The following is a 27,699-nucleotide window of genomic DNA, read 5'->3' on the forward strand; positions in this document are numbered from 1 at the left end:
ACTCCATCCTTAATATTCTAGAACCACTCCTGGCACCAAAAGCTGTATTAGGGTTCTCTTAGAGGGACAGAACGAATAGGATATATAGATATCCTATCATATACACACACATATATATATAGGGGAGTTTATTAAGTATTAACTTACACGATCACAAGATCCCACAATAGGCTATCTGCAAGTTGAGGAGCAAGGAGAGCCAGTCCAGGTGCCCAAACTGAAGAACTTGGAGTCTGATGTTCTAGGGCAGGAAGCATCCAGCATGGGAGAAAGATGTAGACTGGGAGGCTAGGCCCATCTGTCTCCTTCATGTTTTTTTCTGTCTGCTTTATATTCACTGGCAGCTGATTAGGTTGTGTCCACCAGATTAAGGGTGGGTCTGCCTTTCCCAGTCCACGTACTCAAATGTTAATCTCCTTTGGCACCATCCTCACAGACATACCCATGGGATCAATACTTTGTATCCTTCAATCCAATCAAGTTGACACTCAGTGTTAACCATCACATAAACCTGTTTCCTTGATAAATTACCCAGTCTCAAGTATTCTTTATAGCAGTATGAAAACGAACTAATACAGGGAGTCCTTTAATGAACTTAACATCATTGCCTCATCCTACAGCTCTGTACCAGGTACAGGGCACTCTTCCAAGTTCTTGCTTTTGGCCTTTGACTATAATAAAGTGCACCTTTTAGCAATATAGGATCTACGTGACTTGACCTGCTGTATATTAGAATCCATAATAGAATAAAATAATTTCTGTTGAGATTTACTGAATTATCAGTTTGATAAAAAAATGCATTGCTTTGCTGCTAACTCATATTTAGAATGTCTTTTTGTTTGTTTTGATTAAATTCTCTCCATTTGCTCTCAGCCAGAACCAGCTTTGTAATTTATCTAAATGTGCAGAGGGAAGAAGCATTGTAACAGTGACTCCATTTTCTTCTCAGCAAAGATGGGTTTTGATGTAAAACTTTAATTTGAAAGAAGAAATTAGATTTAGTTTCTCAGCGTGATCCTTTTTAGTGTTCCGTGCCGCTGGGTTTTCAAATGTTAATATAAACATGATATGTGCATGATAATAATATTATGAGCATGTTTACTCAGTCCTGATCTTTGAGTTTAAAGCATATGGACTCTAAATAGACTGAGCTAATTGGTGGCACCAAGCATAAATGTGAGTTGAGGTGATTCCTGCCCAGACTTAGTTGCCACTCTGCTTCCTCTCATTCTCACTTTTGTTTTAATCCCTTGCAATCTCATTTGACTGCTCCTTCTACCATCATTACTTCAATTCAGCCATATTATTTGGAAGGCGTGTGATTCTGTGCCCTCCATAAGACATGGGTAAGGGGGATAAAAATAAGAAAAGACCTCAGTGAGGGAGGAAACACTTGTAAAGAGCAGACTGGAATACACATTATTTTTAAGGAACAGAGAACTGTGTACTTCTGTTTTGTGTTCTGTTTGCCTTCTTTAGACTCCCAATTTTTACTTTCAGGCCTTTGCCTCTTCTCTGATCCCCACAGGGCCAACCATATTTGCCTTCCATGCTAAATAAGTATACAAAGAAACAAGCCAAAGTGGACTTAATTCTTTTAAAAATATTCATTTTGCCTTCCTGGTAACTATTTTGCATATGTTATTTGAAAGAATAGTACTATTTCTCTATATATTTTTAGTTTCTTTTTTTTTTTTTTTTTCTTGAGACGAAGTCTCGCTCTGTCGCCCAGGCTGGAGTGCAGTGGCGCAGTCTCGGCTCACTGCAAGCTCCGCCTCCCGGGTTCACGCCATTCTCCTGCCTCAGCCTCTCCGAGTAGCTGGGACTACAGGCGCCCGCCACCACGCCCGGCTAATTTTTTGTATTTTTAGTAGAGACGGGGTTTCACCGTGGTCTCGAGCTCCTGACCTCGTGATCCACCCGCCTCAGCCTCCCAAAGTGCTGGGATTACAAGCGTGAGCCACCGCGCCCGGCTTCTCTATATATTTTTAAATTTTATATGTTTTTGAATTTTTTTTCCGTCTCAATTTCTGGTTTCTATGCCTTGTTCATTCTTTGAAGAAAAAAGTAATACATAATATACAATGTTGAGTTTGCTTAAGACATATATGACTCTTTTCTGGGACAATAGATTTCTGGTAGGATCCGGAATATACTATCATAGTGGACATGCTGTTCATTTGCCAAACAGGAATTTATGATAAATCATTTCTTTTTTCTTGATTTCCTTTGGGGTATATTTGCTATAAGTACAGTTGAACTAGGATCATAGAGTGGTATGTTATTTCTTGATGCTGTTCATTTTCTCTGAAATTTTGAGGAGCTGAGAGTAGAAATTTCATAGAATAACTGCAAGTTGAAAGATTAGAGCTGATCTTTTCAGCATTCATAATCATGTTGAAATTAAGAAATTGATGTGGAAATTTAAGTATATTAATTCAATAATTAATGCATGATAAGCTTATGAATTAAAACTGTTAATATGATAATAGCTAACGTTCCTTCGAAGCTTAACCATGTGCCAGTTAACTTAATTTTATATACTTTGCGTAAGTTGTCTCATTTAGTTTTTACAGTAACCTTCTGAGGTTTATAATTCTAGGTGATGTATTTATGGTTAAGAAAACTGAAATACAGACAAATTAAGTTTCCTAACAATATGAACTCATCAGTTACTACAATTTTACTCACACTCAATTAGTTCTGGCTTCAAATTCAGTGCCATTAACTACATAGTCCTTATTCTATAATCCTCTGTGCCCTGGCATAGATGGGGAAATGGAAGTTCAGTGAGTTTTCCAGAACAAGTGAGAACAGAGGCTCTGAAACTTGTCTGCACATTAGAATCACCTGGGAATTATTCTAAACATTCCAAGTGCAGGCCACATCCTAGACTAATTAAATCATAATCCCAGGGAGTGGAACAAGCCATCAGTAATTCCTGAAGCTCCCCACAACATTCCAAGACATAGACAAGCTTTCCTCATTCCTAAACCAGTTTTCATCATTTTAAGCACCCCTAGTTGGTTTGAGATTCTCAAAAAATTTTTTTCTGCTTCAACTTGTATTGAGTATTTTTTATAGACTTGCCATGGAGCTAAACACTACCTGTGTTATCTCCCTCAGTCCTCACAAAAGTATATAAGAAAACTGAGGCTGAGTGAATTAAAGCAACTTACTCAAAGGCATAGATACAGTTAGCAGTGGAGTCAAGATTCAAAACTTAGGTCGGTTTGACTCTGAACCTAAGATATTGTGACTCTAGTAATAATATTGTTTCTATTTTAGGGTCACTATTGTTTGTTTCTATCCTTCTGATGCCTGAAAGCCTATTTGTGTTGTGGGTTTCTAACATTTCTGTTTGTTGACACTGACTCCCTCACAAGCTTTGAGGTTTGAAGTATCAACATTTAGTATGACACTGGATGTTTCACATGAAGAGTCTTTTATTTTTCTTTGCATAACATTTTCAGGTACAAGTACTGTTTTGTTTCATGTATAGATTGTGTAGTGGCAAGTCAGGGCTTTTAGAGTATCACCTAAATAACATACTTGTACCCATTAAGTAGTTTCTCATCTAACTCCATCCCCCTCACTCTTCTGAGTCACTGCCTATCATTTCACTCTCTATGTCCACGTGTATCCATTTTTAGCTCCCACTTATGAATGAGAACTTGAAATATTTGTCTGATTTATTTCACCTAATAGCCTCCTGTTCCCTCCATATTGCTGCAAAAGACATAATTTCATCTTTTTTATGGATGAATAGTATTCCCTTGTGTATATATGCCACATTTTCCTTATCTAATGACCTGTTCATGGACACTTAGATTGATTCCATATCTTTTCTCTTGTGAATAGTGCTGCGATAAACATATGAGTTCAAGTATCTTTTTGATATCATGATTATTTTCCTTTCAGTAGATACCCAGTAATGAGATTGCTGGATTAAATGGTAGTTCTATATTAAGTTCTTGGAGAAATCTCCACACTGTTTTTCATAGAGGCTATACTAATTTGCCAACAGTCTATAAGACTAACCAACAGTCCGTAAGAGTTCTCTTTTCTTGGCATCCTCACCAATATCTGTTATTTCTTGACTTTTTAATAATAGCCTTACCGATGGGCATAATATGGTATCTCATTGTGGTTTAATTTGCATTTATCTGGTGATTGGTGATGTACATTTTTTTTCATATACCTGTTGGCCATTTTTATGTCTTCTTTTGAAAATGCTAACTGCTGTGTTTCGAGCCTTATCTATGTTTAGGTCCCAGCTGTTCTTACTGATGAAACTGCTGGAGCAATGAAACTATCTTGTCTTATGTTCCCAATGTGGTTCAACTAAAGAAAACATTTAAAAATAATAGAAAAAGAAAAAAAGCTTTCACCAACATACTTGAAATCTACACAGCATTTCCACTCCTGTCTGGGTGTCCTTTCCGTAGAGACCTTGCTGGCTCCTGTTCTTGTTATGTTTATAGCTCCCAGTCATCATTCTGTACCCCACACCACTTTAAAAATTCCTTATCATGTATTGCATGACAAGTCATAGAATTGTTACAATAGTATCTAGAATTTTCTAAGCGTCCATATACTAATGAAGGATTCTTCTTGAACAAAATATTTGTTTTACATTTTTTAATTTTGTGAATTTTATTTAAAAATTAACAGTTAATAATTTTAATTTAATTAGTAAAACAACGCATTTATGCAGTCATTTTATTACACGAAGTTACCTTGTTTTTTTCATTATCTACCACAGCATTTGGGACATAGAAAATTCATAAAAAGATGTTAAATAAATAAGTGAACTAGGTATACTGAATCTTAGAGACTTTATACATAGAGGACCCTGTGCTTGGTTTAATGCTCTATCACTCTCTCAATGTTCTCAATAATTTTCAAATAAGGGCCCCACATTTTTATCTTTCCCCAGTTCCCACAGCATAGATTAATGTAGCTGTTCCTGCATAGAGGGCATACATCGAAGCATAAACGTAGAGTCTCCAAAATGGTTAACCAGAACTTTGGGGGATATTTGGAATCCTGGTATTCAACATGTTGGTATTAGACACCTAAGAAATATTTGATTATTGCAATGAAAATAGGAATTCAGGCACAAATAAAAGGATTTTTTTTAATTAGTCTGATCATCATTTGTGTAGATACATGTGCTTATATTTTTCATGGATATAGTGGTTATAATTAATAAACCACAAATTCAATTAGTATCTTTACTGAATTCATAAATTTTAGAAATTTAACAATTACTATATGAGATGGGTTAAACATATCTTGACATTAAAAGTAACCTTGACATAACTGATGGTCTGTCCTGAAATCTATATGAATGAACTGCAGTGAAATTTCCCACATCAGCTTATAGAGATAAAAATACATGAACGTATAACAATAATTTTAAAAGAATACATATTTGAGCTTAAAGAAACTCTCACATTCTAGAAATAAGGTGAGAATGCCTTTCTCTGCAGGATCTCAGGTCATATATTGGCCCTATGCTAATATTACAGATTGGCGCAGATTACAGATCTGGGCTTATTATAGATCCCTGTATAGGAGACAAGAAATAGGAATAAAGGCTCTTGAAGCAAGCCAGAACCCTACAGGTATAGCCTCCTTCATAAAAAAAAATAAAAAAAAATGGTAAATAACTCTATCCATGAAACTGGGAAGTGGTAAAGAAGTAATATAGCGATGCTTTAGGTGTTCGTGGGTAGAGATGGAAAGGAGTGAGTAGAAATTGCACGTTCAATCCTGTACTCTGTAGGCCTAGAGGGCAAACTTACACAGCCTGTGCATTGGGAATCTAAACTCAAAAATTAGCAATTAAACTCCACCAATTTCTTTGAAACAGCTGGATCAGTCTGCTAAAGCAAAGATGAAATGACTTTGTAGGGTTACTTTCACAATCCAATGCCCTTAGGAATTTTTAGTAAAATATAACCCAAGCTAAAAACAATCCACAAGTGTAAATAGGCCATTATGAGAAAGAGAAAGTAAACATAACAAAGAGGAGGATTTTTACTTGAACCTGGATGTAATAAAATACTCTCAAACCCTGAGTAATAATTTTTAAAAATAATTAAAGTCATAGAGAAGAACCAGAGCATATAATGGAAGATGTAATTAAACAAAATTGGAGAATCAGAAACTAATGAAAAATTATTTGTATAAAAAATTGGTTAAAACTCAGGTAAGCTGAACTGTGTATTTGAAAGCTTTGAAGACAAAATTGATATCTTTGAAGGTACACATGAAAAAATTACCAGAAAAAGTTACAAAGATGTAAAGCAAGATAAATATAAAGGGCAAGTTAATAGAAATGGAGTTGAGAATGATAATGTACAATCTATATGTTAATAAAGTATCCACAGTGAAATAAAGATGATTTTTTAAATGACAAATTATTTTCCAAAAATTGTTAAAAAGAGACACACATCCCTCTTAGACAACAGTCATATTTATTTCTAACTAGAGAAATTGATACTGCACAACTTTAAAAATTAAAATATAGAGAGTATTTTTTAAACAGTAAAAATGGTTTACTTATGAATAGAAATTAACTTGACTGACAGTCCAGTTCTTATCAAGCCAGAAAATAATTAATTGTTATTTTCAAAGTGCTATTGGGAAAAAAATAGTAGAATTCTATATCCAGTTAAATATCATTCAATATTAAGTGAATATGAAGATATTTTAAGATTAACTTTTCTATACATAAAACTTCACTGTAAGAAATATCAAGGTTATATTTCAGTGAAAAATAAATTGAATAGGCAAAAAACAAGTTGAAAAGAAGGAGTAATTCAGATCGAATACATATGTAAACATATTAATAGATCCAAATATGTATAGACAGCTTAAGATACAAAATAATTTGGGCAGAGTGTTAAAAACAAGCTGTGATAGAATTACTAGAAAACCATAAAAATGAAAATGGTAGGAGAAATATGTTATAAATTTAGGACATTGCTGCCAAGTGAACAACCTTACAATTCAATTTAATTGCTACAGCATTATAAAATGATGAATACATTTATTTATTGAAACCCAGTAAGGAAAAAGGTGGATAATAAAAATTGACAGAAGAGAATAAGGAAGGAAGCAAGGAGGACACAAAACAATATGGTAGAAATAAATCTAAATCAGAATAAATATAAAAGCTAATTTTCTAGTTCGAATACAGAGATTATTGACAGAATAAGAAACAAAAAATAATAGAGCTTTAATTTCTTTACAAGAGATACAGCTAAAAGATAACACAGAAAAATTTGACAGAGCTGAAAAGAGATATGCCAGAGATCTACTAACCAAAAGAACAGTTGTATAGCATTGCTAGTATAAAATAAAATCTTATTTGAGAAATATTACTCAGAATGGAGTTATTTCATATAAAAAATTCACTATGTCTGTATGTGATGTTAACCAGATGTACACTTCACAACATAGCCTAAAAATATCGAAAGCAAAAATTGACAGAAGAGAAATGGGTTTTAATTTTAATACATTATTTAAGGCTATCATAACTGTAAAAATATATAACAAAATGTTAACCTATATAAAATCTGAGTGGCAGATACACTGGTGTCTAATATTCTTTTTATGTTTATAACATTTTATAACATTTGAACAGTTTACAGAGTGACTATTGCACATTAAAAAATTAGAAATTATTATTCCAATTAAGCCATTTTAAATTAAATGAGAGAGAAAGTGTGTGTGTGTGTGTGTGTGTGTATGATGGATGGATGGACAGGATAGATAGATTGATAGATTGATAGATTCATTAAACCTTTATTAGATCTTACATTTTTACAATTTGCCGCTTATAAAGGCAGGCTAGGAGCTTGAACTGTAAGGATGGATGTCAGGATAGGCTAGGTTATGCTGCAGAAACAACCCCCAAAATTTCAGTGCTTTAACATAGCAGAGAATTATTGCTCACTCCTGCAAAGTACACTGGAAGTTCAGATGACTCTCCGGGGCTACTCTCCTCAGGCCACTGTGAGTTAAGAAAGCCTCTAAAATTTTTGGAACACAAACTTTTGTTCTAGGGAGGAAGGAAAATGAGAAGATGTGATTGACAGAATCACATGCCAGTTCTGAATTATTCTCCTCTTTGAATTTTCTCACTCTTTAGTATTCAGTGACAAAAGAAAATCAGATGGTCATACCTGATCTCAAAGAGACAGTGAAGTGACACCAAGGACAGGATAATTAGAAATAGTTGTTTACCTTGGTCTGCACAATTTGCCTGTCATCATGGGATACTAAGTACATAGAATGCTAAGTATAGCGTCTGGGTCAAGGTTTCGCAGCCTCAGCGCTAATGCCACCGTGAGCTAGGTAAATCTTTATTGAGGGGAGAGGAGCTGTCGTATGTATTATAGAAAGTTTGGAGGCATACCTACCCTCTACCCACCAAATGCTAGTGGCATCTCCTTGCTGTGATAGCAAAAATATCTCCAGACATTGCGAAATGTCCCCTAGAAGAAAAATGGCTGCTGGTTGGGAATCTCTGATCTAGAAAAATTAGAAGAACTATTTTATAGACTAAATTGAAAATCTGTGAGCACTGTAACAAGTAGCAAGTGCTGCAAATATGAATAAGTAAACTCTCAAATTTATGTTGATTCACTGATGACCTGCACAAAAATGCTTCTTAACAATAGGAGAAACTCCTCTTTACTCTTTTGGTTTGTACCTAAAAGGATAACAGTCATGTGCTCCCACAGGATGCTCCACAGAAAAAAAGATGTCTTTTTGACAGGAACGTGGGCACAACAGTCCAAGGTGCCAGTTTGCAGATGCAGCCCTGGGCTGCTCCTCTAGAACTTTGGCATTGTGGTTCAAACGTCAAAAGCGTAAGAGTGAATCCAAGCCAGTCTTCCTAGGAAAGCCAGGAGATGGAGAGGAATTACAAGAGGTAATGCTGAAAGAACATACTGTGATAGTAAAAACAAGAGAAAGACCAAAGACCAGGAGCCAGATGGCTTCCGTAATAAAGCCATTGTTGTTAGAAACAAACAAGAAATGTTGATGTTTGTGTTCACTCACACCTGAGAGTTCACAGCTGAAATTTCCAAACTGAGAGATGTGGGTACAAGGGTGCCAGACTAGATGAATGGACAGAAATGGGGTTGAGAGTCACCAGGCGCTAAACTGATGAAGCAGAATGTAGGAAATGAATGACAGTGAGCTGTGGGGCTGCCCAAGGATGGTGGTGAGGAAGGAGATAATCTGCTGAAAGATGTGAAAAGGCTAGATATTTTCTTTCAAGTTGACTTAGGTGTTCATGATATGAGAGGGTTTATATCTTTGCATGACGCATTATGGTGCATAGAGAAATGCAATCAGTGCAATGTGCATGTTTGCAATCTTTTTAGCTACTATCAGTATTTATATGCTAATTCAAGGCATTATAAATTGATAAAATGCTGCTATAAAATGCATCAACTGACATCATGTTTAATGCTTGACAGTAAGCTGGTTTGCTTTAAATTGAATTCTGTAATTGGCAGGGAAATAATTCTTTAGTATCTTATTCTATTATTTGCTTAGGTAAATAATAAATGTGGGAGTCCCATCCTATGGCCACAGCTGTGTTTAATTAAAAAAAAAATTACACAGTGATATATGCTTGTTGTGAACATTCAAACAACAAAGACATGTATGAAGAATGAAATTTCTTTCTTCTGCCTCTAATTCACTCCTCAAATATCCGTAAGAGCTGCCTTTAACTGTAATCAGTTTCCAGATTAATTTGTAAATGATCTTTACTTTCAGAATTTTTAAACATTTTGTAAAAAATTAGTTTACAAAGAATTACTTTTTGTCAGCCATTTTTAGTATTTATTTTTATTATGCATTTTTCTTTTGTCAATATTTACATAGAAGTTTCATTAATATATTTAATCACGATTCTTAGCAGTTTGCACTTTCTTATTTCTTGTAGATCAAATCTTTATTTTTCTTTCAATTGATTATTCAGTTTGCTTGCACATATTATCATAGTTTCTTTTAAAATTTTCATGGTGGTAATTTTTCTGAGTATAGTACTTTTATGTGTAAAAATGTCTGCATTTTGGGAGTAGGTGGATGTAGGTTTGGGGTTCAAACTTCCTTAACATAGCCCATTTTACATACTGTTGCATTGGTAGTGTGTGTTTTGTTCGATTAGCATTCCATGTTACAAATGAGATTGGTTTCTGCTCTTCAGAGTTATCTTCTTTCTTTTCTCTGGCATCTTGTAGGATTGCTATCTTTCGAGATTTCACTGTCTGGGCAGGTGAGGGAGCATGGATGTATTAATACTCTGCATCCTGTGATCTGGAGGAATCCCTTCCTTTGCCTTAAACTTCCCATACACTGATTGACTCTTTTGCCATTGGGCAATTTCTTACTTCTGCATTTCCTTTTCTTCCTTCCCCCTTTAAAAAAATGTGGCAGCCATGCTTTTAATTTCCAAGAACTATGGGACTTTTTGGTTTTTTGTTTTAAATATTAAAACCTTCTATATTTAGTCATATGATAGTATCTTGAAACTCTTTGAAGATATAAATTATACATTTATTTTCCTCAAAGATTTCTTCCCATTCCTGATGTGGCTGTGTTTCTTGGGGTCGCTTCTTGTTTTTGCAATCTGTCCTGCCAATGATTTCCCTCAAACATTTGGTCAGTTTGTTAATATATGCTTTGACCAAAGCAGTTGATGAAGGGTCTTAACTCAGCATTCTTGAAGAGCTTTGTACTTAATTAGATAAAGCTGCAGTGAACCGTCAGCCCAGTTGGCTTATTTTGGGAGGGGGAGGGGGATGCTGTGGAACATTTGTGCTCTGATAATGAGTCTTCCCTGTAAACATGGATCCAGATGCTCCCTGATGAGCTTCACCAAGCTTCATCCTTCAGCCCGCTTTGTCATTCTCCTATGGGACTCACACTTTGATTAATAGGCTGTACTTAAACTTTTAGTCTGGCTGGCTGGACAATCTCAGCTAATCACCTTCTTGATTAAGTTTCTACCTAATCCTAGGAGTTGACTTGGTTTCTAATCCCGCTGTCTGCACCAGTGGAGTTATCTTGAAGTTCCATTGAGAAAAATTACTATTTTCACATCTTTATTTGGAGACCCCAACCAAAATATCAAACATCAAAAGGTTCCTAAATCAGCAATAAATATAAATATTTTACAGTACAAAGCATAAAAGCATTAATAAAAAATTATTTGGCCTGTTGTAAATGCCATAATACAGTTGGCTTTGGTTTCTCAGTGATCATCATCATGTTTAGGAATTCTTGCCAAGTGAAAATATCTAACTTCATTAGCAAATGTAATAGAATTTATATATATACTATGTATAATAACCTAGCCTATTATTACATTTTTTAAATTTAGAGGATATTTAAGCAAGTATTATTTTCATTAGAGGTTTGCACTTTATGTATCTTGAAGCCAGTAGATATATATTTTCAGTTTTAAAACATTTTTATGGATCTTAAGCACTGACTTTCTCCTTAACCTCTGCAGATTGCCAATTTCTTAGCTCTATGGGGTTTTACATTCTGTTTGAGCTTATCTACTTTCAATCTTTCATACATTTCTTAAATTTTTGTTCTGCTAATCGTCTTCCAGTTTCTAAAGCTAATATTTATTTTTAATTTTAAATCTTTTTCTATCATATTAATGGGATTTGGGAAGATGGAAACACTAAATGCAGTCATTGAGTCAGTTATCTTTGACCTGGAGCCTATGATTACTTAATTGAGAAACTCAAGATTTTACCTTAACATTTTAAATAAATGTAATCTATTGCCAGTACTTAAAATTAGACAGGAGCTGATTACCAGTTCCTAAGAATTATGTGCTAAGCAGCTTATGGAGAATGTTCTTAATCCTATACTGTAACACAGTGGGGTAGGCACCATTGGGAACCCATAAAGTATCCCAAGACTGGAATTAGTCATTATACTTCCCTGTTGAGTGAGAGTTCAAGTGAAGCCAGCTCTGGAAAATATCATATCCACATTCCTATCTCATGTCAATTATTTTGAATGCTTGATTTATTATCAGTCTGGTCTCTTCATTGGACTACAATCTAGGGGTAATATTTATTCATCTTTAAAATTCCTCAATGTAGGAAATATTCTGAAGCACACACATTTTCTCAGAGGGGAGTTACAGAGGGAGGGAGAGAGAAATGTTATGAGCAATATTTTGCAATGACAAATGTAAATAATGTAATTTATTTTTTAGCACTAAAACACATTTGTGGTATATAGTTAGCATGTTATGTCCTTAGGATCGACCAAACATTTTATCTTAGTTGTTAGTAGACTCCATAGTTGAACAAAGTTCAAAAAGAGCTATGTATTTCAATTTTAGCTTGTAAATATAAGACATTATGCAATAGTTCTTAAAATGTCAATGAAGAGGTGTGTCATATATCCTCTCAAGAATGTGGGGTTGAAGTAATGGACTTCTTTGCCCCAGAAAAAAATGAAAACTCCAATTACTAATTGTTCCAGAAAGGTGGTGGGCTCCCTGGAGCCTACCTATGGTTCCCATATTAGGAACCCTTGTACAAAGTTGATATAATTCCCTATCTGACAATATCATGTATATGTACTGATTATGTTATGTGGTTCTGGAAACACAATACTTGAAAGAAGTCAAAGAAGAAAAGAAGGGAGGGAAGAAGAAAACCTGTTGCCTGCTGAGGCCCTTTTATTGAAATGTTTTATTTGTTGGTGCTACTATATGCAGTATGTAGAATGTATCATAGTAGCATGATTATAGTCTTTACAGTTAGATAGATACCCATTGGAATTTCAGCCCTGCAGCTTACCAAAAATGTGATCTTAGGTAAGATACAATTTCACTATGTATCTCACTAACTTAAATGGGATAATGATAATTTCCTACCTTCCTCAAAGAATTGTAAATATTAAATGATTGTTACATAAATTATAGCTTTTATTATATCATTTGATATTTATAACCATACTTATTAATACAAGTTTCCTAATTTACTATTATTTAGATTACAAAATTTTCTTCAGATAAACCACAACGTTATTTTATGCATCAAAATGAAAAATTTCTAAGGAATATCAAACTGTATTACTATGTTTCTCTTTTCCATATGTCCATTAAATATCGTAATAGTAAGAGTTGTTCTCTTCTTGCCTTGAGCTTAATCTGCCAAACTCATCAGTGTGGAGAAATGAATAATAACTCAGTATTGGGTTCACTCTTGGGACAGTTTACCACTATTTTAATGATAGATATGTTTTGAAGGAAAGATAAAGCTCTGATGGAAAATAAGCATGATCTTTTTTTTCTAAAATAAGAATACTGCTCTTCAATATTTTAGATATTTTAAAATAACAATCTATCCATAGTTTGTATTTATTTCCATAAATTTCTCTCATTGGTGGCTTTTTTGCTTACATATACATATTTTAGAAACAATAAACACAGTGGAATTTTCTCATAAATTACTGTAGTTATATACAAAAATAAATCAAGCTCTAAGAAATTATTATGCTTCTGGAAACAATTTGGGGATGATTCATTAACAAATTTTGCAGAAATCCATGTATCATGTCTTTAATGAGTTATATTGGCAATAAAACCTTTTCAGTTATGATCCATTGAAATAGTCTATCCAGGATTTTATTCATGTATTCATGTATCTTTGGTTCTGAATAGATGATATTTTCAATGAGGGTGAGTGGTGGGAGGATGGGAGAAAAAAGGGAAAGAAAAAAATTGCAGACACAATTTATTGAAATAGTTCTCCTTACATTAATTTCCCTTTTCAAAATATAAACAACCTAAAGCAACATCTGTCAAAATAATTATTCATACAGAAGTTTAGAAATTGTTAAATTCTTATGAGGAAATAGTGATACATCTGGAAAGAAAAAGTTCACCTGGTTCTCTTCCGGCTCTGAGCGAGGTGAGTCTGGAATCCAGTTTAGTCCTACATTGCAACCTCGTGTCCATTCAGAGACAATCAAAAGAGTCTTAGACTGGCTTTCTAGGCTTTAAATGTAGTTATCTCAACTGTGTCATGTTGGACTTGCAGTCTCTAGACTGAAAAGGGATTGGAACCTCATGTCCATTCAGAGACAATCAAAAGAGTCTTAGACTGGCTTTCTAGGCTTTAAATGTAGTTATCTCAACTGTGTCATATTGGACTTGCAGTCTCTATACTGAAAACGGTGCAAGTCTGAGCCTAGATAGAGGAAAGTCAGTAGGTGTGTCTTGATTTATCTTTTTGTCCTCAATAAACTCCAACATTTAGAGGCGAACTGGTATTGGGAGTAAATAATTCATCCTGGAGATAATACTTGTTTCTTGATAAGGCAGAAATGATTCTGTTAGTGAATTATGTGTATAGAACACTTGTGAATTTTGATTTGCCCCACTTTAGTAAATTTCCTAAATATTCCAAGTCTTGTGACATCGGTGCTTATAGCAACAAGTACTAAAATGGCCCCTGATCATTCCACGTTTCATGCTTCTGCCTTTCATGCTCATCCTGTTTTGTCATACGAGCTGCTTTTTAAAACATATACTTTTTTCATATTTTTATTAAATGAAATCTTCTCATCTTGGAATCTTATAGTTTTTTTTTCTTCCTTTAATAGGCTACTTAGGTCAAATGCAGTCAGGCAGATGGTTAGCTTAATTGTGGGATTTTGATAACAGTTCAGAAGTGACTGTGTTTACCAATTTTCCTCAATTTCCTTTATGCCCTTTTTATGTCCTTCCTACTGTTGCTATTCCTATCATTTTTTTCATATTTTTCATTTCCTTTATTTTGTTTTGTAATTTTAAAAATTTTGTATTTTTATGAACTTATGGCTTATAACACAAATCTATATATTTATATCTACTCTTAAGAAATAAAACGTTACAAATGCTGCTGATGACCCTTGACTATCAATTTAAAATTCTCTGACTCTTTATCAGCCAGAAGTGACTACTATCCAGATTTTGGTATTTATAAATTTCATAATTTAATATTCAACTTGTATATTTTAAATTTTATAAATGTCATATTTGACACATCCTTCTGCACCTTGATTTCTCATTGAATCTTTTTTTTTTTTTTTTTTTTGAGATGGAGTCTCACTCTGTTGCCCAGGTTAGAGTGCAGTTGCACAATCTTGCCTCACTGCCAGCTCCACCTCCCGGGTTCATACCGTTCTCCTGACTCAGCCTCCCGAGTAGCTGAGATTATAGGCGCCTGCCACCACGCCCGGCTAGTTTTTTGTATTTTTAGTAGAGACAGGGTTTCACCGTGTTAGCCAGGATGGTCTCGATCTCCTGACCTCGTGATCTGCCCGACCTGGCCTCCCAAAATGCTGGGATTACAGGCGTGAGCCACCTCCCCCGGCCAAATCTATTTTTTCAAAAATATTTATAATACATAATAGTCCATAGTATATCTTTACCAAAATTGATTTGTTTATTCTCCTGTTGATGGATATGGATATTCATTATAATTTTTCTCTGTTTCAAACATTACTGGAATCACATTTTTTACACAGAATTTTAATAGGCTGTATACCTAAAATAGGATTACTGGATATTGCTAGGTTTGAGGATATGTGTGTTTTTAAGTAAATTAGATATTACAATGTGCTCTCTAAAGTGGTTTGACCAAGCTGGCCCTTATCCTGTGTATAATTCCTCCCTTGTTACCCAACACTAGGACTTGTATGACTTTGTAATGTTTCTGTTTCTTTGATTCCTGTTGTTTTTTAATTTTCTTCCTTCCATATTCTTTTGATTTATTCTGTGGTTTTAATCTGCCTTCCTATGTTAGACATGTCTCTCATTAATTTTCAGACTTTCTTGTTTCCTAAAAGCAGTATTTACATTTACAATTGTTCATATGCTTTGATTTAGCTAATTACCATTTGTCTTGACTTGCAGTATTTTTATAATTGTTTGGTTCTATACATTTCTCTATTTTAATCGCTGTTACTCGAAGTCTGTGTAAAAATATTCACACAGTTTTTCAGTTTTCAGTTGTGTTTTGTTATTGCTTCCCAACTTGATTGCATTGTGGTTAGAAAAACATGGCCTGTATGAAAGCGATTGTTTAAATCTGTTGAACTTTGCCTTTTGTTCTAGTAAGTATTTTTCACAAAACCCTGGCCAGTAAAAGCATATTTCCTTGTCATCTCCCTTTGATGCCAAGTGTATATTTTCCCAGTCTACCTTATTTTGAAAGTGTAGCACTTAGAAGTTCTGAATTTTATGCGGAGCTTCAGTTCCAACACCCATCTAAATAAAGATGGTTTAAAAAATAAATAAATAATAAAGGGTCAACTAAATCATTATGTAAAAAATAAAATTAGATTCTACTTCTCATCAAACTCTGGAATAATAAAGTTCAGATGCATCAGAGATCCAAATATAAAGAAACTATACAGGTTCTAGAATAAAAGATGGCTCAGCTCATTTGTACATAGGTATGAGAAAACATGAACAAAATTCAAAATTCAGAGGTGATAAAGATTGATAAATTTTACTACATACAAATTATAAAAAGAAAGCTTTTGTATTAACAAAAACTATGTAAATTATATTAAAACATTAAAAACTAGGAGAAAATTATATATAATCATATCAATAGGCAGTTCAGATAAAACATAAAAGTGGCTCTTATACAAGTGATGATTATTAACATAATTTTTAAAAATGTAAACTAAAACTGTACTGAATTATCATTTCTCACTTATCAGATTAGCAAAGATTGAAAAGATAGGCAGCACTATCTCCTGACAAAACTGTGAAGAAATCCCTACTTTCATACATTGCTTATAGGCATGCAGAACCCCTCTCAGGAGGAATTTGGCAATATTTTTCAAAATTACGTAAGCATTTCCCATGAAGCCAACAATGAATGCCATTTATAGCCACATACCCTGAGGATACACCTCCACACATACTAAACAACTTTTACACAAGGTTATTCATCCAAAGTTATTAGAAATTGCAAATTTGGAAAACAAACTAAATAAATATCCATAAAAATCTGATTTGAATGGTATGGTAGACTTATGCAAGACTGTTATTCAGATGTTAAAAAGAATGTATGAGATCTTTATAAACACTTATGAATTGATTTCCAAGATATAATGTTGATTTAAAAATATTAAGATTTAGTAGAGCATTGCTTATTTTTGCAAAAGAAAATGTAGGAGAGATGAACCGAACACTAAGGACGATGGTTATTAATAGGTATGGATGAAAATGGAGTAGAAGGGGTATGGATGAGATTGAAACTTCTCTAAGAATACTTTTTGGTGTAGATTTTTTTTAAACATACAAACAGTTTGCCTTTTCAAAAATATTAATAAGTGAGAGTTTTGAAAAACTAATATTGAATCTAATGCTATATCAAATTGATAATATCACCAGTTTGACACCTTCCCTAGGCCTAAGGCCATGATGTCTCTATTAAATGACTTTTTTTTCCTCACAAACTCAGAACTTCTTACCAAACCTTGAATGACTTATAAAACACAATTCTCTTGGTTTCTGATGTCTCTCTGTTGGTTTTGTATCAGTTTCTACTTATCACTCTTTTTTATCCATGTGTTCCCTTTTTGTTTTTCGTTTTATTTCTTATAAGCTCATTTATATATTTCAAGAGACGTTTATTATATTTTATCCAATTTTTATTGTTTTCACAAAAAAAGCTTTTCAGCAAATCTAATATGCTGTATTGCCAAAAATAAAGGCATTATTTCTTAATATCTCTTCTATTTTCTTTTCCAATTTATTCCTACTTTCTCTTCTTTCTGTAATGAACTTTTTGATACTTTATTGTCCATTTTCCATCTGTGATTCGACTTTTTATCTTTCCTATCTTTTCCTATTCTTCATTTATTACTATAATCAAAAGGAGATAATTATACCAAGTCATTTGTATATAATCATAAAAGATCACTTCAAAATCATTTCTGGAAACACCTGTATTTTCCCAGAGTTATAAATTTGAAATAGCATGTCATGAACATTTCTAATTTTACAAGCTTTTTATTAGTTGAAAAACATGTAGAAACACAGACCCAGATTTTTGTACAACTAGGAAATACAAAACCATTTGCAATTGACTTTTTCGTAATGGAGATCAACAAGGATGACAATTTGTCTTACCACAGGTTCACTAAGTAGTTAAGTTCCTTTCCCTCCTCTTCTCAAAAGTTAAAACTGCATAGGTTTATCTAAAATGTGTTCATTTTGCCTCTGTTTTTAAAAACTTATCTAAAGGTTGAAGAGTGATCTAAGCCCAGATCATCATATGAAATTAGAACCAGGAGGTGAGTGACTACCTTGGACTGTATTTAAATACATAAAAGCTGCTATTCTTTCTTTTTACGTTTATAGTCAAAGCTCGAAAAACACATTCAAGAGTGAGAGAGAGAGAGAGGGAAAAAGAAAACTTTCAGAACTTTAAATATCTGTGAATAGTGCTTAGAGATGAAGACAGACTCAAAAATAATGACCTTTAGTATCTATATTTTCCTGTTCCTTTTAAATACTCTGAAGCTCATTCACGTTTCTACAAATGCCTATTAGAACAAAGACATAAGGATTTTCAGTAAACTAATATCACTTAATATTTCACACTTAGGATTCTAAAGGTTGTGTAATGGATCCTTCCTTTACTATGCTTTATTTTCAAAGGGGAGCTTAAAGAGGACAGTTCCTTAAGTGGGTATAATGAGGTGCGAGAATATAATGAGGTGCGAATATTTCATTTTAATTCTTATTGATATATAATAATTATACATACTTATGGGATACATGTGCTATTTTGATACGTGCGTAATTGTGCAATGGTCCAATCAGGGTATTTAGGATATCTATCACCTCTAACATTTATTTGTGTTGAAAATATTTCGAATCTTTTCTTATAGCTATTTAAAAATATATAATACATTGTTGTTAACAATAGTTACCCTGCTACACTATTGAACAATAGATTTCCCTTATTCTATTTTTAGTTTTTTGAGAAAACTCCACACTGTTTTCCATAATGGCTGTGTTAATTTGTGTTTCCACTGACAGTGTATAAGAGTTCCCTTTAATCTACATCCTTGTCAGAATTTGTTATTTTTTTGGTCTTTTTAATAATAGCCATTCTAACTAGGATAAGATGCTATCTCATTGTGGTTTTAATTTGTATTTCTGTAGTGTATAGTGATGTTGAACGTTTTTTCAGGTACCTGTGGGCCATTTGTATGTCTTCTTTTGAGAAATGTCTATTCACATTCTTTGCCCACTTTTTAATGGGATTATCTGCTTTTTTTTTTTTTTTTTTTTTTTTTTTGCTGCTGAGTGGTTTGAGTTCCTTGTATTAACCCCAAATATCTAAGGCAGGTCTCAGTCAATTTAGGAAGTTTATTTTGCCAAAGCTAAGGATACCCATCTGTGACACAGCCTCAGGAAGTCCTGATGATGTGTGCCCAAAGTGGTCAAGGCACAGCTTGGTTTTATACATTTTAGGGAGACATGAGACATCAATCAATATATGTGAGATGTACATTGGTTCTGTCCTGAAAGGCGGGACAACTTAAAACAGGGAAGGGGCTTCCAGGCAATAGGTAGATAAGGACAAAAGGTTGCATTCTTTTGAGTTTCTGATAAGCCTTTCCAAAGGAGGCAATCAGATATGCATTTATCTCAGTGAGCAGAAGGATAACTTTGAGTTCTGTCTGTCCTTTGTCCACAAGGAAATTCCTTGTGAGGGAGGTATGTAACATTTTTATCTTCACAGCTTCTATTCCTTCATTTTTAGGAATAGAATGGGAGGCAGGTTTGCCCTAAGGAGCTCCCAGCTTGTATTCTGAACATTTGCCTTTTGTCAGATGAATAATTTGCAAACATTTTCTCCCATTCCACAGGTTGTCTCTTTACTCTTGATTGTTTCTCTTGTTGTGCAAAAGCTTTTTAGTTTAGTATAATCTCATTTGTCTATTTTTGTTTTTGTTGCTTGTGCTTTTGAAGTCTAGGCCATAATACCTTTGCCTAGACCAATGTCCTGCAGCATTTCCCCTATGTTTTTTTCTAATTTTGTAGTATTGAGTCTTACATTTAAGTATTTAAATTTGAGTTGCCTTTTGAATATGCTGAGAGATAGGGATCTTCTGCCTATGGACATCCAGCTTTCCCAGTACTGTTTATTGAACAGGGTATCCTATCCCCAACAGGCATTCTTAGTGCCTTTGTTGAAAATCAGTTGGCTATAAATATGTGGATTTATTTCTGGGTTCTCTCTTTTGTTCCGTTAGTTTATGTGTCTGTTTTTATATCAACACCATACTGTACTGTTTTAGTTACTATAGTTTTATAGTATATTTTGAAGTCAGGTAGTATAATGCCTCCAGCTTTGTTCTTTTCACTCAGGATTGCTTTGACTATTTGGGGTCTTTTGTGGTTCTATTTGAATTTTAGGATTTTTTCTTTTTTATTTTTTTTTTTCTTTGAGATGGAGTCTTGCTTTGTTGCCCAGGCTGGAGTGCAGTGCACAATCTCGATTCACTGCAGCCTCTGCCTCCTAGGTTCAAGCAATTCTCCCACCTCAGCCTCCTGAGTAGCTGAGATTACAGGTGCCTGCCATCATGCCTGGCTAATTTTTGTATTTTTAGTAGAGACATAGTTTCATCATGTTGGCTCGGCTTGGCTTGAACATCTGGCCTCAAGTGATCCACTCAACTTGGCCTCCAAAAGTACTGACATTACAGGGGTGAACTACAGCACCTGGCCAAATTTTAGGTTTTTTTTTTTTTTTTATTTCTGTAAAAAACATTGGTATTTTGAAAAAGATTGCATCGAGTATAGAGAATACCTTTGGTACTATGGTCTTTCTTAAAAATAGTAATTCTACCAATCCATGAGCATAAGATGTCTTTCCATTTGTTAGTGTCCTCTTTAATTTCTTTCATGAATGTTTTGCTGCTTTCCTTGTAGAGGTCTTTTACCTCCTGATTAAATTTATTCATAGGAATTATGCTTTTTTGCAGCTCTTGTAAATGAAATTGTGGTATTTATATCTGTTTTGGCTAGTTCATTATTGATATATAGAAAAGCTATTGATTTCTGTATGTTGATTTTGTATCCTGCAAGTTAGCTGAATTCATTTGTCAGTTCTAAGAGATTTGGGTGGAATATTTAGATTTTGTTTTTAATATGTAATATTATGTCATCCGCAAAGAAGGACAATTTGAGTTCTTTTCCAATCTGAATGCCTTTTCTTTGTCTTACTCTGGCTAGGACTTCTAGTACCACGCTGAGTAAGAGTGGTAAGTGTGGGCATCCTTTTCTTATTCCAGTTCTTAGAGGAAAGGCTTCCAGCTTTTCCCCATTCAGCATATTAGCTGTGAGTTAGTCATATATGACCTTTATTATGTTGAGATATGTTTCTTATATGCCTAATTTGTTGAGACATTTTATCATGAAGGAATGTTGAATTTTTCTGCATCTGTTGAGGTAATCATATGGCTTTGTTCTTCATTCTGTTAATGTAATGTATCATGTTTCTTGATTTGTGTATGTTGAACAAATCTTGCAACCCTGGGATAAATATCACTTGATCCTGGTGTATTATCTTTTTGAAGTGTGGCTGAATTCAGTTTGCTAGTATTTTGCTGAAGATTTTTGTGTCTATGTTCATTAAGGATATTGATGTGCAGAATTTGGTTGTTGTAGTTGTTGTTGTGCCTTTGTCTGGTTTTGATATCAGGGTACTGCTGGCCTCATAAAATGAGTTAGAAAGAATTCCCTTCTCTTCAATTTTTGGAATAGATTGAGAAGAGTTTTTGTTAGTTCTTATTTAACAGTTTGGTAGAGGTCAGCAGTAAAGCTGTTTAGTCCTAGAATTTTCTTTTTTGGAAGACTTTTTATTACCAGTTCAATCTTGCTTCTTGATATTGGTTTGTTCATTCCTGCTCCAATTGTGGTAGGTTGTGTGAGTCCAGGAATTTATCCGTTTGCTCTAAGTTTTCCAATTTGTTAGCATGTACTTGTTCATCATATCCTCTAATGATTCTTCGTATTTCTGTGATATCAGTTGTAATGACTCTTTTTTAAATTTTGATTTTATTGATTTGGGTCTTTTGTGGTATTGGTTAGTTGAGCTAGCAGTGCATTAAGTTTATTTATCTTTTCTGAAAATCAACTTTTCATTTCATTATCTTTGTGTGTGTTTTTTAAGTCTTTATTTTGTTTAGTTCTGCTCTAATTTGTATTATTTATTTCCTTTTCCTAATTTTGAGTTTCGTTTGCTCTTATTTTTCTAGTACCTTGAGCTACATTGTTACAAGATTGTTTATTTGAAATCTCCTTCTTTGATATAGCCATTTACTGTGATAAACTTCCCTCTTACTGCTTTTGCTGTATTACATAGGTTTTAGTATGTTATATTTCCATTTTCATTTGTTTCAATAATTTTTTTGATATTTAAAAATTTCTTTTTTGACACAATAGTCATTCAGGAATATGTTTAATTTTCATTTATTTATAGAGTTTTCAAGTGTCCTTTGTTTTCTAATGTGGTCTGAAAAAATACTTTATAGGATTTAGATTTTTTTTAAATTGAGACTTATTTTGTGTCCTAACATATGGTTTATCCTAAAGAATGTTTCCTATGCTAATGAGAAGAATGTGTATTCTGCAGCTGCTGGAGGAAATGTTCTGTAAATGTTAGATCCATTTGGTGTAATGTGCAGTTTAAATCCAATGTTTCTTTGTTGATTTTCTGTCTAGTGCTGAGAGTGGAGTATTGAAGTACCCAACTAAAATTGAAATTGGACTCTACTTCTCTCTTTATATCCAGTAGTATTTGTTTTATAAATCTGGCTGCTTTGGTATTGGGTACATACATATTTACAATTGTTATATCCTCTTGATGAATTGATCTCTTTATTATTATATAATGAACTTCTTTGTCTCTTTTTACTGTTTTTGAGTTAAAGTTTGTTTTATCTGATGCCAGTATACTCCTGCTTGTTTTTGGTTTCCGTTTGCACAGAGTATCTTTCTCCATTTCTTCACTTTCAGTCTATATGTGTCTACCAGTGAGGTGAGTTTCTTGTAGGCAGCATATTGTTGCTTAAAAAAAAAATCCTTTCAGCTAATCTATATCTTTTAAGTAGGGAATTTAGTCTGTTTATATTCAAGACTATTCTTGGTAGGTGACGACTTATTCCTATCCTTTTGTTAATTGCTTTCTGGTTATTTTGTATACCTTTTGTTCCTTTTTTCCTCTCTTATTGTTTTTCATTGCAGTTCATTGATTTTATATAACATTTGGTAACCTTTGATTCCTTAATCTTACTAATTTGTTTGCTCTGCAAGTGAATTTTATTTTATTTTATATTTTTATGATGGCAGATAATTTTCCTTACACTTCCTGATGTAAAAAAAAAAAAAAATCTCTTAAATATTTCTTTTAGGATTGGTCTAATTGTAATGAATTCTCTCAGTTTTTGCTTGTCTGGGAAAGACTCACTTTTAATTTTTCAAGGTTAGATTTCCTAAGTATACTATTCTTAATTAATAAGTTTTTTTTTCTTCTTTCAGCGCTTTGAATTTATTATCCCATTCTCTCCTGGCCTGTAAGGTTTCTGCTATTAATCTGCTATTAGTCTGTTGGAGGTTCTTTTACATGTGACTTGATGCTTTTCCCTTGCTGTTTCTAGAATTCTTTGTCTTTGATTATTTTTTCAAAGTGAAAGCAAGTTTATTAAGAAAGTAAAGGAATAAAATAATGGGTACTCCATAGACAGAGCAACCCCCAAAGGCTGCTGGTTGCCCATTTCTATGGGCATATTATTTCTTGATGTTACACTAAACAAGGGGTGGATTATTCATGCCTCCCCTTTTTAGACCGTATAGGGTAACTTCCTGACATTGCCATGGCATTTGTAAACTGTCATGGCACTGGTGGGAGTGTAGCAGTGAGGACGACCAGAGGTCACTTTGACAGTTTAACTACAATGTGCCTTACATAAGGCCTTTTCTTGTTGTTTTTTTGTTTGTTTGTTTGTCTGTTTGTTTTTTGAGATGGAGTCTCGCTCTGTCTCCCAGGCTGGAGTGTGGCGGTGTGATCTCCACTCACTGCAAGCTCCGCCCCCCAGGTTCACGTCATTCTCCTGCCTCAGCCTCCTGAGTAGCTGGGACTACAGGCACCCACCACCACACCGGGCTAATTTTTTGTATTTTGAGTAGAGACGGGGTTTCACTGTGTTAGCCAGGATGGTCTCAATCTCCTAATCTCGTGATCTGCCTGTCTCAGCCTCTCGAAGTGCTGGAATTACAGGCATGAGCCACCACACCTGGCCTAGATAAGACCTTTTTGGGTTGAATCTATTTGGGGATTTTTGAGTTTCTTGTGTCTGGATGTGTGTATCTCTTCCAAACTTAAGAACCTGTTAGCTGTTATTTTTTAAAATAGTTTCTCTTTGCCTTCACCCATCTCTTCTCCTTCTGTGATGCCCAGAATGAGAATATTTAGTCATTTTATGGTGTCACATATATCACATAGTTTTTCTTCATCTTTTGTCCTTGCAGTAGTTTGCTGAGAATGATGGTTTCTAGCTCCATCCATGTCCCTACAAAGGACATGATCTCACCCTTTTTTATGGCTGCATAGTATTCCATGGTTTATATGTGCTATATTTTCTTAATCCAGTCTATCATTGTTGGACATTTGGGTTGGTTCCAAGTCTTTGCTATTGAAAAAAATTAGTTTTTTTTAAAGCTGTTCCTTTGATGGTTTCATTAAGAAATAAAGTTTAAATAACATTGGTTTAATCTCTCAAAAAGCTAAAATAGATTTGGTTTATATTTATATTTGTGGTTTGGAAACAAACTCAATTGCTATCAGTTGACAAGGATGCCAGAATAAGTTATTGCTTAATTACTTGGACAGAGAAGCAATAAATTAATTACTTCTTTTTTTCCAATAGAAATATGAATGAATGTGCTAATCCTTCTTATCCTTTGATGGAATAGACATCTTCATAACTAAGGTTAAGATAGTATTTAAAAGTTTTAGGCGGGTTCCTATTCTTGGCAACGAAAATTACACTTTCCAATATAAAATGCTTTTGAATGAGAAGTGATTTTTAAAAATTTTATGTAAGTTTAAGTCTGAACAACTGCAACTATGCTAACCAGACTGAAACATCTGTGAGAAATAAATGTGTGACAGTGAGTGCTCACTCATTAAACTAATAGAATAATAGATTATTCTATCAAAATGTGAGTTTCAGGAGAGGTGACTAGATGGCACCCGGCATTTATTTCTTCCACAAAGGACCAAAACAGTAAGTAGACAACCACACTTTGAATAGAGCCTCTGAGAGAGAACACTGAAATTTAGCCGAGAAGTGACAGGGAGCCTCTGAGACATGGAAAATGAAGGAAATAAAGCGGCCATCCTGGTCAGGGTCACTTGGAGCCAGGAGAAACTGCACTGCGGGGAAAAGGTAAATGAAGTATACCCAGCAGTCCACATTCCCTCCATTGACTCCTGCCATCGCAGCCACGGAAGAGTCCCTTGATGCTTGTGGACCCTGAGACTAGTAAAGGAAGCTGCTGGGAGTCCACATGATGGCATTATTCCAGAGAGGTAGTTTGCACTGGGTCCCACCCACACGCTGAGTCCCAAGTAGCTATAGCACAGCTCCATTTTGAGAGGCCAGCCCACCAGATTATATCCTACCCTGGGGCACAACAGCCCCTGCGCCTGCACATCCCTGAGCTTTGCTTACATTCCCCTGTGTCTACCCAAAGGGCTGCAGCATCACAATGTCACCTAGACCCAGTGGTGCAGCCAGGTCCCCGGCACTCTAGCCCACACAGTATCCTACACCCCAAGGTATAGGCAATGCAGCACACTGGGAAAGCTGCCCCTAGGACAAAGAGAACCAAAGTGTATCCCCACTAGAGCTTCTGTTTGCCTGGCGCTGCTGACACTGAGAGCAAAATCTCCCTACCAAAGAGCAGTAGGGGCTCTTTGCACCTGAATGTGCCTTCTGGCAATCTGGAGAATGGTCCTCTTGGGTACCATTCTGGAAGCTGAGGACAAGCCACTCCTGCCTACCACTGTAACTACCACTGCTTGAGCATGTCATTTGGGGGTATGGGGATGGACTTGTCTCACCCACCACATCTGGCACTCACATGTACCATTAGAGGACCTGAAGAAAGACCTGCCCACTCATCACTGACACCAGCACTCATGCACATCACCCAGGGACCTGGGGATTGACCCACCTCACTCATTGCCACCTACACCTGTGCACACCTTCAGGGGGCCTGGAGATGGGTCAGCTTAGCCTGCCAGTGCCCAAGCGTGTCATCTGAGATCCTGGGGATAAACTGGCCTCACTCACGGTAGCCTGTGCCCATGTTCACACTCGGGGGTCTGGAGGACAGCCCTTCCCCACCAGGTGCTCCCTTACCAGTGCCTGTGTGCATTGATGGGGGCCTAGGAATTGACCCACATGGCCTGTTGCCACTGGCACCTATGCATGCCTTCTCAGCCAGCCTCACACACCTATACCATTGGCCCCTACCACATATGCTACCTGGAGGCCTGAGGTCTGGCCTGCCCAACCCACTGCTGGCACCTCTGTGTTGTTGCCTAGGGGCCTGAAGTTTGGCTTATTGATGCTACTGATATAAATGACGTCATGCACACTGCCCAGGGGCCTGAGGACCTATCCACTTATTTGGCCCATTGCTGTCACTGCTGGCACCAAGAAAGTTGCCTGGAGGCAAGAGGATTGGCCTACCTGGACCCACTAACGTCACTGCACATGTATGCCATCTGAGGGCTCAAGTGTTTACACACCCAGCCCACTGCTGTTGCCACTAGTGCCCAATGACCAGCTGATCTAAAGTACCTATACATAGCCAAGCCTCGCCACCACCTCCACTAACAACTACAGCCTAAGGAACTGAGGAAATCATAGAAACTATTGATGTATATTACAGCTGAAGAAATCATACTGAGACTATACTACCATGCCCATCCAAAAATCAAAGCTAAAGCACCCTACACAATCAGCACTATGGATACATCTATAGTAAGAAGTCTTTCCGTATAAAAGCCAGTCCAGAAAATTGGGAGAAGTGACTTACATCAGATATGCAGATATCAAAGTAAGGACACAAGAAACATGAAAAAGCAAGCTAACATAACATCTCTGAAGGAACAGATTCCAATGAAAGAGAAACCTATGAAATGCCTAAAAAAATGTAAAATGGTGATCATAAAAAAGCTCAGTGAGATACAATAGAATACAGATAAACAACAGAAATAATTCAGAAAAACAACTCATGATCTGAACAAGAAATTCAACAAAGATAGATATGATTTTTAAAACCTTTAAATTCTGGAACTAAAGAATTCAGTGAGTAAAATTAAAAAGTATAATAGATAAGGTTTCCAGGATTAACACTTTAGCATAATCTCAACTTATCACTTTCCCTGTATCATATCTCCAATTTGTTGATGAATGCTGTTTAAGTAAAAACAGTATGTAGATCTATATGTGTTTAATGACCCAATTAACACCTAAGCCTACCAGATGTCCAGGAACACACCTGTAGTCAAAGTTTGGTTTGTTTAGCTT

General features: G+C 35.0%; 1 protein-coding gene and 1 long non-coding RNA gene across 3 annotated transcripts in view; one reads left to right on the plus strand and one right to left on the minus strand.

Annotated features, from left to right (window-relative positions):
• ZNF385D (zinc finger protein 385D) overlaps positions 1 to 27,699 on the plus strand; it is a 776,796-nt gene that overhangs the window by 162,241 nt on the left and 586,856 nt on the right. The gene's annotated exons all lie outside the window — the stretch shown is intronic.
• The window catches only part of LOC129486325 (uncharacterized), a 46,886-nt gene continuing 36,911 nt past the window's right edge, over positions 17,725 to 27,699 (minus strand). Inside the window, exon 4 of the long non-coding RNA XR_008658924.2 lies at positions 17,725 to 27,670. This is a non-coding gene — a long non-coding RNA (uncharacterized lncRNA). The remainder of the gene's footprint in view (positions 27,671 to 27,699) is intronic.

This window comes from Symphalangus syndactylus, chromosome 1 (genome assembly GCF_028878055.3).
Source record: "Symphalangus syndactylus isolate Jambi chromosome 1, NHGRI_mSymSyn1-v2.1_pri, whole genome shotgun sequence".
Taxonomy (NCBI): Eukaryota; Metazoa; Chordata; class Mammalia; order Primates; family Hylobatidae; genus Symphalangus; species Symphalangus syndactylus.